Here is a 12,492-nt window from a genome sequence, read left to right as displayed (position 1 = left end):
TGGGCTCAAATTCCCTTGGGCCTTGGACCTACATCTCCCACATCTGCCCTCTCTTTGTATCCATGTAACCGACATACTCTTCTCTTTCTCCCTTTGCTTTTTGAAACAGAAACCTTTTCTTTTGGCTAAAATGAGAAAAAACCCCGCAGAGGTGTTCTCTGTCATATCACTGGAAGGCAATGTACTTGTGTTCGCTAGCTCTAAATGCTCTGCAGATTCAACCTCTTTAATTTCTCTGCCTTTTATCTGCACACCATCCACCAGATTCAAAACAACAGACATTTCTGGAGTGTGACTGAGAACAAAATTTGGCATGAAGAACACTTTTTTGAGCTTTCTATCAACAAGACTTTTTGCCTCTTCACTCCCCATAAAACTCTCTCAAGCTTGACACCCCCAGGTCTGTTATTCTACCAGTATTGTGACCCAAAAGTGATTTATGGTCCCCAAAACTGAAATCCTCATTCTGTGCTTGTCCCTCTGCTTCTGTCAATAGTTCCCATTCCTCTACGTGTGGAGCAGGTTCTCCAATGAGCTGTGAAGACCATCAACAGTCAACACACATTTCTTGGGTGTCATAGCACTGTGTTACACATCCAGAGAGACAAAAAAAAGGAAGAAAACATCTTAAATAACATTTTCTTATTTTCTGACTAGTTTCTCTCATCAGGGCACGTCACATGCAGGGTTTTTCAAACATCCAACCCGATATTTGCACATCAGCAAACTTTGCTTGGTCTGCACAGTCCAGCAGTCCACTAAGAAATACCTCTTTTGCCCTTCCCACCTCTGAACCATCTCTACGAAACTGGACTCAGCACAGGGAGCTGCAGAGAACTTGGGGATTCATCTACCGATAAAGCATCTCTGATCCCAATCCCTCAATGCTTGAGGCTATTCCCTACCTCTAATGTCTTAAGAGCTCATGTAATTTCCCCAGTCACCAGGGCTGACAGCATTTCAACAGGAAATTCAACAAGGGCACCACAAAAACCTCAGTTTATAAACCAGAAGCTTTGAGAAGGTGGACTGAACCAAAAGCTGAGCATGGGGCTTCTGCTCTGCTCGGTTGCTGCTTTGCATTCAAGGAGCACTTACAGCAAAAGCTATAAACATATTAGAGTTTGCCAGAACAAAACAAAGTAACAGGCAGCTCCATCTCTGAATAGTCTCTCCTAAACCTAAGGTGGTATTTTATTCTAAAGTGCTGCAAGAGTCTGTGAACAACGTGATGTTACTGTTGTTTCTCTTCTCTTGAGAAGACAAACATGTCTGTTTTCTTATTTATGAGCGTTTCTTCCAAATTTCAGACTTTTTCTTGATAGCTACCTCTTCTTGATATTTTTCTTTGTTAGAATTAAAGAGAAAATGGAAAGAAAAGTTAACAAGGAAGAAAAAAAATGACTTCAGTGAGTTACATATTGAGCTAGCCAGCAAGAATGCCTTTCACAAAAAGGCCCCCAATTTGCAGCAGTACATTCACACTGCATGCAAACATCGTCCTGTATTTGCTGCCTCACACACTGGTTCCTTTGCACTACTCAGATGATGTGAAGCAATCATAAGCCTATGTCCATCTGTGCCAAGTTTATAAAAGCTCTTTCCCACTGGAGTGTCTCAAAGCAGGATGAACAAATATGAGAACTACACTAAAATAGCCAGCGGCAGGTGTGACTATAGGGGGCTGTGGGAACAGCGAGAGGGATATAATCAACTGAGTTTGAATCAGAAGGCAAGCTACAGGAGGTGATACTTTCCAGACTTCTGTCCCAGCATACTCTCACCCCACAGTACCAAGAAAAGAGATATAACTTGTAGGAATGTGCAAAACAGGATCATAATATGGATTTATGTGGCTGGAACCCAAACAGCGTGGCACGAAGCAAGAACTGTGGGCTTAAGCGTGTGCCAAGAGCCAGAGCAAAGTCTCTGCAGTGATCCTGGATATACGCTCTCTAAAGTTAAACCTTGTTCTGCTGCATCTTTCCTCCATATAATGTGCTTACTGTGCTCATCCATTTATTCATTTGCACAGACACACTTGCTTCCTACTTTGGTCTTGGGACGGTCCAGGAGAAGGAATGCACATTTTAGGGTGTGCCTGTGGCTCTCATCTGTGTGCTTGCAAGAAGATGGGATCCTCCTCTTTCACCTTATAGATTTAAGATCATGGTCCACAGGTGCACATGCATGCACACACCCTTCAGTCCTTCTGAACACAAAGCAAAGTTTGAATACTTGACCTGGGTGGGGATGCAGAAAAGACATCTCTTGCAGAGGGAGGCCCAGGAGGAGCTGCCAAAGATAGGGAGGAAGCGGCCATCTCTCTCGATCAAATCCAGCCCAGGCATTGCAAAGAGCCTTCCCTGCTCTGCCTGAACTCACCTGTGTCTCCAGCAGGGTCCTGTGAGAGCATGGAGTATAGCGAACAGCCCATCTGGATGCTCAGTCATCCCAAATCCAGACACTGCACCCCTAAAGCTAGGAGCTGACAGGCATATTCTAGCCCGTCTGGCTCTCTGGCTCTTCAAATGCCAGATGATCAGATTTGTGAGGTAGGATAATACATGACCAGAGGCAGGAACTTGATTTTTTTCTCATTTTTAAAAAAAAAAAACTAAGCTTCTACCTAGCAGTGAAGAAGTTAACAGGCTGTCTGGGTGCCTGAATTAACAGCTGCTGAGATAAGCAATAAAGCTCCAAGTCTGCAGGGTAAGATGGCAGGCTGTGCAGGCTCAAACAGTCCAGATCATACGAGAACTTCATTTAACACAGCATTTTCACCACAGGTGTAGTATCTGCAAAGCAAGCTTTGAGCCTTTTCATTTTCATCATATGTCTCCCTATTCTGCAGCTCATCTCTGTCCTTCCTCTTGTAACATTTGCTCCCATCAGCCTCCAGGAAACCTTACACACCAAGCCAACAAAGCCCTGACTTGGTTCAAACCAGCTCATTTCAGCTGACCAGCACTTTTACAGGACCAAACAGGTGTGGTAGCAAGAAGATATTCCCAAACCCCTTTTTTCCTTCCCCTCCATCACACATAATGTGTGCATTTGCCAGACACTATTCCCCTTGAAGATCTAAATCTACTGATTCCTGCTGTATCTAGATTGGGTTTGCAGCCTGCCTGAACCTGCTGCCATCCCTTGGAGTTACCCTAGGTACACGCTTCCCCACCATGACCAGGAGAAAGCTCTCACCCTGGCCCTCACTGGATCTGATGCACTTTTGTGGCCAACCTCACCTTGTCACTGAATGTCTTGGATCACCAGACTGAATGAGTATTTAGGTCCTGTACACGTAGTCCTGCTGGATGTGGGAAAAGCAAACTGTGGGTTTTCCCCCACGAACCCAGCCAGAAACACTTAGCACTGTTCCCCTCTGAAATTTAATATCCTTAATTCATTCCTTGTTGAAAGAAAAAAAAATAAACATGGAAAGAAGTTTACATCAATACATTAAATAACTTATGAAAATCTGAGGAGAAAGCACTGGGAGAAGTAAGAAAGTTTCCGAAGCTGCGAGAGGCGGACTCCCCCTGACACCTCCACCAGTCCCGATGAACGCGCCATGCCCGAGCTCCTGGCCCCAAGGCTGCCTTATAAGGTGGAGAGATTGCTGCAAGGCGAGGCAGGCTTCAGTGCTGCAACTAAAGGGATGAGAGCCCTGCCTCATTCTGGCAGGCTCCTAAAGAGACAGTGAGCTTTTTATCATGTTTCTAAAGTTATTTGGGGAAAGAAACGCAGATCAGAAGAGCGGCTGCAGATAGAAGAGGCACTGAATTAATGTTTTTCCTTCTAATCTGCAGTACGTGGTTTCTGACTGTGCTGGCTGTTGCAATTTGCTAGCGTTTTATAAAACACAGAAATAATAAGTGCAGAAATCACAAGGCAATGAATGTTACCCAACTAGTGCCTCTCTGCCCTGCCTGGCCATACCAGGTGATGGGGTAGTCACTAACTGCCTGATAACCCCCGGACAAATGCGCCTTCAACCCATCAAACAACTGTAACACAGTATATGTATAAACATATTTAGCACGACTGAGTAGCATTTTTCATTAAAATCTGCTAGTGACACATGGTACAGAGCCAGCCTTTCAGTGGCTTCAGGTTATAAGCAGACGTACTGCCCAAAATGCACAAGTTGGGAGTTATTCTGTGACAGCGCTCACCCAGCCAGAGATGCAGCGCAAGAGTTGCTTTGCCTGCAGAATTACCGCCGAAGCAAAGTTAGCCAGAAACCAACACCCAGCCTCAAACTCCTCCAATCCTTCAGCAAATATGCCACAGCTACACATTCTCCACTTTCTCACTAAACAATGCTCTGAAAGCAAGAAGCCTCTTTGCAGAAGCGCAGCTGCGCAGCAAATCCGACCGGCTGCCCCGGGAAGGAACAATGCGGCTCTTACCTCTCTCTCGGTGGGAGATGAAAGCCCGGAGCCACGCTGGAGGCTCGGAGGAAGATGCAGCACTGCTTTCCGAGCCGCACGAGGCCTGGCCTGTGCTCATGAGCTGCCCCTGTCAGATTTTCCACCAGCAGAATTGCAGCCAAGTCCCTGCCCATGCCTGAAGAATTTCCTGAACAGCATTCCCGTTCTTTTTCTAACTGCTTTGAAACCACAGTGTCTGTACTTCAATAAGGCTTTGTCAGGCCAAGTTACAGCTACTGGTCTGGCTCCAGACAGCAATTGAAAACACATGTGTTTTGCATTAAAAGCCCCCTTCTCTGCACACACATTCGCACACAGACACCCCTTTCTGCACTCAGCCCAGGAGTCTGCGTGGCTTGCGTTTGCAGCTATTCTCTTAAATTCTAGCCATTTCTGTCTAAAAGAATAAAAAGGTTATGCTGGTAGGGATTTTCTTTGGGAAGAAGGAAAAGGTGTCGGGAGGGATTCCCTTCCCACAGCTAACACCTCGCCCTGCCTCATCATGTTTTGCTGGTATCAGTGGTCATGAGTGCCTAGGTTAACAGTCAGCTGAGCCAAACCCCAGTACGCAAGGAAACACAGGAACTAAAATTCCAATTCACCACCACTCCTCATACCTTTGCTTCTGCCACTTCTAAAAATTGTGAGAAAAGAAAGCATATTTTTAGCATCTCTAGACTCAATTCAGCACATCAGGACTGTATCCTAATCTTGACACATAGTCCCATATCTGCTTATACTAAAAATAATACAACTATTTTTGAGTACTTTCATCCCTCTCTGCTTTCCAGCTGTCCTAACCCTTTAAAAATATTTTAAGCACCTTGCATCTTTTTTTTTTCCCAAAGAGCATTAACATTGCTCTGGTGTTGGCTTAAGGAAAAGAAATAGAAGATATAGTGTTATACCTTTAATCAGAATGGGTCCCAGTTCTTAATATCTGTAATCATTTCCAGCCAGCACCATGGGTCGAGGCAGCGAACGTGAGCTCTGCAGCTCGAGATGCCCTGTGCCTGGCATGTGCCTGTGAAGCAGAGCCGGAGTAGATGTGGGAACGCACATGGATGTCCTCCTTATTCCACCACAGCTAAGTCCCACCAAAGATGAAACACAGCAGCAGAGTTGTCAAGGTAACAATATAGAAAAGAGACAGTTTAAAGAGAGAGAGTTATATTTTTTCCCTCTTAATGTTCCTTTTCAAAACCGTGCACTCCACTTCTATCAGGTTATTCTGTTCTGTGATTTACAGAGGTGTGGAGTCCGGATGAAGTGTTTACAAGAGACAAATGCAGCTGGGGATTGAAAACAGAGTGCCTTGTGGATGGTCTGATCCAGGGCTCATTGAATGTGGTAGAAAGCCTGTTGCCTTCCATTGACTTTGGGCTAGGTCCACAGCTAGGACTTATTTACCCAGCAGGAAGGAGAGATCTGTACTTGGGGATGAGAGCTCACATCACACACGCAGGATGCCCGTACTGCCGACCTGCCCTACTTCCTCCATCCAACCTGTTTTAAGAGCTACTGTGGTAGCACCACACCTGGTTTTTGTCTGCACCCTGTCCTGGCCCCAAAATGCCCATTTCTTAACTCCTGCAAAGAGCACACATTGCTTGGCAATATTGCCAATGTGCCCTGGCAGCGTGCATGGCCAGATTTTGACAGCCTGGATGAGCACCTGAACCACACCACCTTCAGCAGGACAATACACGGAACAAGATGCTGCTTTGCAGAAGAAACATCAATATGAAACCACCTGATCCTTCTGCCTCAGTTTTCAAGACTATAAGCCAAGCAAAAGGCAGGCACACAAGCTGACAAACACAACCAGTGGTGATAGCGCTTCAGATTTATTTGCACAGCTTGTGAGGAGTCAGTTTGTGCCAGAACAGAAACCACAGACTCTTGGATCGCAAATCAGGAGAGCATTGATGCAGCTAAAAGAGAGTCTCCTAAACAGGCTACAATGGCAATGATAATATTCGTTGGCTTGGCAGACAGTAACGGCTGAAACCACCAGCGCCGAAAGTCTTTGGAGTCTCTTAGTATAAATAAATTGAAATAGAAAAATATGAGCTGCAGATTCACGTAATTAGATTTCCAGTCCTACAAGACAATCGGGCATCTGCAGAGCTGTTTGCAAGATGATAGCAGTCCTTGCCTTCTGCTTTAAATTTCCCCATGGCTTTTGTTCAGCAAACCAGTTACATGTATGTATGGTGACAGGCAGGAACTTCAGTGGATCAAGGTATGGGTTTTACTTTAAGCATGTGCTTCGGTGCTTTGTGGTCCAGGGCTTCTTACAGCAGGCTGGCTCCCAGCAGGACTAATAGTCAGCTCAGTTACCACATGGCAGTAGGGTACTCTGAAATCACTCAGTTCTTTATACAAATATGGTAAATCAGTGGTTTTCAAATTTATCTCAGTGTGGATCCCCAGATATTTGCCAAAGGTGGTGCATACCCCTTCAACGATTTCACAGAGAGGGATTTCCAGATACTCTATGCAAAACTCTATTTTTCTGTCATTTTTCACAGTTCCCTGGGGAACAGTCCACAGGCCTCCCATACATCTGTGGGCTGGAAAGTACCGCTGGAGATAACTTAATCCCTTATTAAAAATGTAAATGATCTCTTCTGTTTATGTGCTTTACTTACTAACTTCAGAATATTTATACGAGCTAGCAGCGTGCTGGCAGGTAGAGATGTGGGGAGGTGACAGCATTAATATTGCATTTTTTTCCATTGGCATAATTAGTAGGCCAAGTCTATAAATATTTACATTAAATCTGTCAGGCATCACATCAACCTCACTGATAACTTAAGGATGTCTTACTGTAAACTGCATTAATGTCTAACTATTTTGTCATCAAGTAACACATAAAATGCTCCTTCAAGCTAAGCCACTTTGACTAGGTTGTTTTTATCTCTTTCTCATTTGGGTATGGGGTTTAAAGATGCTCAAGCATCAGAACTGTGGCTTAGGGACTGCTCTTTTTTCTATCACTGAGCTATTATTTGTATTACTGCCAGTGCTGCCAGAAATATATGAACCTTGCAAGCGTAAAACTTAAGTTGATGTCGACATAACTATCTGCGTAACTGCTATTATTTGTCAGTTCTGGCAGGGTTATGAGGATTAACGAAAAAAAGAAGAAGAAAAAAAGCAGCTACTAGACCTCTTTGGGAAGATAAAAACAAATTAACCCCCCAAAGCTCCAATATCTTTGCAGCTGGAGATTGCAATGTGTAGGAACTTCCACTTGGTGCAGGAGAACCCCTCCACCAGATCCATGAATTTCTACACCAGGAAATTTGTGAGACCTGCAGCTTGCACAGCAACATTTACATGTTTTGTTCCACATGCTGCATGCTGTCGTTCTCCACCACACCTTTCTACATCTTTTCCTTGGCAGCGGGAGCCACTGGGCGGTTACTCACAGCACCACAGGAACCGCAGCAGTTGGCAGTCTGGAGCGTGCCCTGCAGCCACCCACTGCTGGCACTTTGCTACAACCTCCCCTGCATTAACCCCCAGGACAGGGCTCCTCCAGGAATCACAGAAATTAACCCAACCTCCTTATCTAGCCACTTAGCATTAGTAACCTCAGTATTCAAAAAGATCAAAACCAGACCTAAAGTGGACTGGAAACACACCCCCTAACACTAATCTGTAACACCAGCAAAAAGGACTCAGAAACAGGAAAGCTCCTTTTCCACCATTTGTACCTGACCTGCATTTTGCCTTCCAGCATTTTCTGGATGTAGCTGAAAATGATTTAATATTTACTGTTGACTTAGCAATATACATAACTAATTCTGTTTAACTGATAATATCTATTTGCATACAAATCAAAACTCAGAGGATTTTCATGCTATGCACATTTCTAGGGGCTTGCTGAAGCATTCCCAACACCTTCCTAAGAAAATCAGTGCAAAACAACCAAGCAGAAAGTAGCAGCATGTAAACGCAGGTGTGTGTGCACCTGGACTGGAGGAAGAATTCAAAATGAAAATTTTAATATCTGAATGAGATAATTAAGCAACTCCTTGTACGAGCTTTTTCTCCAAATGACTTTTTTAATCCATTCAATCTCTTGAAACATCACAACCAAATAAATATAAATGTTCACATGTTTTTAAACACTAAATTGAAATTATCTGCCTAATTATTATTATTTTAAATCATACTCAGCCTTGGACTCCTGTAACAGATCTCTTGCGTATCCATGTGTACAGGGAGAATTCAAGACTCATTTGAGCTTCATTTCCTTAAATGCAGAATTAAGGTAGCTAATGGATTAGAAAGTTAACTCTTTTGGGCCAGGAACAGCAAGCTGCTGGAGGGAAGCTCTGGGCATTCCTCACAGATTTGCCTAGCCCTGAGCATTCAGATGGGACAGAGGGCAACCTAGTGACAAAGGAAGGGGAAAAAGGGGATGCCAAAATTTGTTTAGCTAATGGCAGTAGTTATAGGATAGGAGTGGTTCAACAGAGGGAGAAAATGCTTGTGCAGGGAAGGAAGGTCTGATGTGAGGGTAGGGAGCTATTAGCAGGTAGTCCTATTTAAGGGCTGCAGCTGCGACTGGATGAAGTGGATGAAGGCACAGAGGTCATCAGGTAATCACACACAGGGCTGAAATGGGTTTGCCGGACAAGTGAAAAGGAAATGGAAGAAAATGAAAAAGCACTTGTGGTGTGTCTGTGTTTGGAAGGAGCTTGTTGCAACTTGTGCCTGGAGACCAACCAACTGCATGCACACAACAGCGAGCTGGGAGAGCCAGATCTGGAGCGTCTGCATCCTCACCCACGGCCCTAGTTTCTTCAGAGATAAATATGGCTACATTTTAGTAGGAAAACATAAATATGGGACTGGTTATGAGATACAAGATCTTCCAATTCCCTGAAAGGCAAAGAAATAAGGAGGGGCATGGAGATGACACCTCTGCAGCCCTGCTCTCACAGGCAAGTATTCAAGAATTCTCTGACTATCATGGAGATGGGAAATTTCAGTAATGGCAGAAGTGACCCTGAAGAGGAAACCTTGCTTCACACAACACTGAGTTATTTAGATATGTGTTCTAAATTTTGCCCCTTCTGTTCGAGTTTGCCAACAGAAGTATGACAGTAAAGGAAACAAAAAGTCCCAGTTTCATTTGACAGGTGAGCTGGGGAATGGGAGATGAGGCTAGCAGTCAGTGCCACTTGTACAGGGCTAAAAACATCAGAAAAACTCAGGTGAAGGGTTCAAGGAAGCGAAGGACTGAAGTCCTATGAGAGGCCAGACCCAGAGAGCTGCAGTTCAGGGTCTGGAATTTTGAAAAGGTGCCCCCACATCTCTGCCACTGCTATAATACAAGGATTGAGGTGGCAAAAAGTCATCACCAAAGGCAGAAATCTTCCACAGCACAAGCTCAGGAGACCTGAAGAACAGGGGGAGGGAGAATGGAAATTCAATTCAACTATATACTGTGCCAGAATAACAGCAGGCTCATGCATAATGTTGCAGGGGTTGATGTGTAACACCTGTACTGAGAGCAACCTACTCCTAATGGCTGTTTTCTCCTTAGGGTCTGGGACCTGCAAACTCCCTGAGCCCATTTGCAGACTGTAGCGCACCTCATCAGAAAGCTCTGTGCCGTGCTCCTTTTTCCACAAAAGCAGCAGCAGTGTTTACCTGTTGGCCAAAGAGATGCAGCTGGGACCACATCCAGCCCACCCCCCGACCCCAACCAGTGCTTTATAATTATTCTGATGATTTCAGCCATTTGCAGGCTCTTCGCAGAAATAATTTAAGGCCAGTAGAGCTAGTTAATAGGTAAAATGGAAAGTGTTCCTTTTCATTTCTCTGGCAACATTAATGTAATTATCCTGAATCATTCTCAAACTACGTGGGCTGTAATTTCAAGGCAATATTACTATTACAGAGCCCTGTTCTTCCAGCCAGCGTGTGTCATACTCCCCATCCAGAAGTTATTTATCAATAATCAGAAAGGTCTTCATTTACAAACAGTAGAGCCTCTTCATGTTTAGCACGACAAGGAAGCAGAATGGATGTCACCGTGCAAAGGCGTACAACTTCCTTGGTTGCTCCCTTTCTTATGGGACTGGCATAAAAAAACACAACAAAGAAAAAATAACCATGAAGATTAATTTCATACAGACATAACAGCAACTATGCAGTTGACCAGACCAATAATTATTCTTTTATTACGGTCTTAATGGTACCCAAATTTATTACTCTTATCTGAGCAGCCTCACCCTTAGTTCTTTCGGAAATCAGGTTCAAGGCACACAGCTGCTCTCTAAGCTGCTGCTAGATGTATGCCCCAGTGAAGACAAATCCTCACCTTAGCCTGCTATCATCATTTTAGGGGGTGGGGAGAGTTTCAGTTTCTCTGTCAGGTCTGTTGTGATGGGGATTTTTGCAGTATGGATATGCCATGCTGCTTGCATTTAATGCAAAGAGCACTTGCTGGTCAAGCAGAGTCTCTGCATATCACAGTCTTTTCCTTTCCACTCCTGCCTATTTTTATTCCATCAAGAAAGACACTCTGCTTGTTCTTACATTTAGACGTCCTATTATATCACAAAGTTTAACACCACCTGATGCATCCAAATTTGGCTGTATGAAACAATTTTCATAGGCAGCCTGTCTTTTACGAAGCAATTAGCAGGACTCTTGCAGAACACCAGGAAGGCAGACTGTCTGTCTATAAACAGCCCTGGCCATGGCCACCTGCTTTAATGAGCTGTGCTATGCCAGTCTGGATACCGAGACTTCTCCATGATTGTGTAAGCCCCCTGAGATGGGCAGCAGTGGCCTTCACACAAAATACCTGTGCCAAAGGAGAGCTCTTGCCCTCCTCTTCCCATAACAGCGCTAGCTGCTCAGCATCAGGCTGAAGCCAGATGCACACTATACACACTAGAGTATGAAGCAAGGAGACAGCAGTTCTGGTAATCAAAATTATGGACGATCTTTGGCCAAGTTTTGCAAATTCTTTCTCTCTGCTTATATCCTGCAGGAGGTGATAAGACACATACTGTTCGTAGAGTAGCTCATGACAGTATGCAGACACTTGGATGTAGCAGAGTGAAGAAGTATTATGCTTATATAAAAATAAATGCACACATGCACATACACTCACATATTTTCAGTTTCAACAGAGAATGAGGGGGAAGCTTTAGAAAGCAAATTAATAGGAACATTAAGCTAAACTGAGACTGTGTGGAATGTGTGAGACAGAGGGAAGAAAATAAAGATGTAATGGTCTTAGAAATAAAAGCATGTTTGTACATCACTAATCCCACTGACCTTAAACCCTGCCAGAGAATTCAATATGGTAGAGGCATATCTGTGAGGACCATGAAAAGGACACTGTGCAAAAATTCCAGACTCAGAATTGCCTACAGAAATCTAGCCGAAGGTCTACCAATCTCAGCATCTCTGCTTAAGTTATTGGCAGAATGTTGCAAACAGTAAAAAAAAAATAAAATTAAAAATAATTAAATAAATAAATTTGATTGGGAAATCCCTTTGTCGTTGTAGCTAATTACCCGTTAATTTCTGAGATGCTTCCTCATGCCTTTACATACATGACCAATTTCTTGGAGCCTGGGCTGGGGGTTTTCTCATGTGGTTCAGCAGCAGCCATAAGGGCTGAAAAGTCCAAGAAAGTCGATGAGACCATTTGCACTTGGTTCTGCTGTTCTTTTCCAAACGTTTCTCTAATTCAGCAGCTGGTAAGGCTTATCCCTCATTCTGCTGTCAGTGAAGGCTTCTGCTCCTTCCAAATCTCTGTAAGCCAAAGACTCACTCTAAGGACAAGTGTAAAAATGTGTGGCCCTGAAGAGTATGGAAGACAGAAGGAAGAGAGAAACAAATGTCCTGTCCCTTCCTCTGCAGAGCTCAGAGTCAAAAGCAGTTCTGTTCTTGGCACCATCTTTTCTCCTTTACCCTTACAGTTATGCTCTTAGATTACCTGTGAGCACAGCGGCCCCTGGATCCTCCAACTATACTGCAGAAATCTTTACTGCAGAGCTGAAGGAAGGGAACA

General features: G+C 44.1%; 1 protein-coding gene across 12 annotated transcripts in view; it reads right to left on the bottom strand.

The window, feature by feature from the left end:
• Window positions 1-12,492, bottom strand: part of SGCD (sarcoglycan delta) — a 365,120-nt gene that overhangs the window by 159,876 nt on the left and 192,752 nt on the right. Inside the window, exon 1 of one of the 12 annotated variants that reach the window (XM_068698512.1) lies at window positions 4,416-4,632. The exons of 10 other annotated variants lie outside the window; for them this stretch is intronic. The gene's annotated coding sequence lies outside the window, so the exon portion shown is untranslated. Of the gene's footprint in view, window positions 1-4,415; window positions 4,633-12,492 lie in introns of those variants that run through there. One more of the 12 variants, XM_068698506.1, reaches the window with a different exon arrangement.

This window comes from Anas acuta, chromosome 14, assembly GCF_963932015.1.
Source record: "Anas acuta chromosome 14, bAnaAcu1.1, whole genome shotgun sequence".
Lineage (NCBI taxonomy): Eukaryota > Metazoa > Chordata > Aves > Anseriformes > Anatidae > Anas > Anas acuta.
Note: the sequence above shows the minus strand (reverse complement) of the source record. Positions and strands in the feature narration are given on the sequence as shown.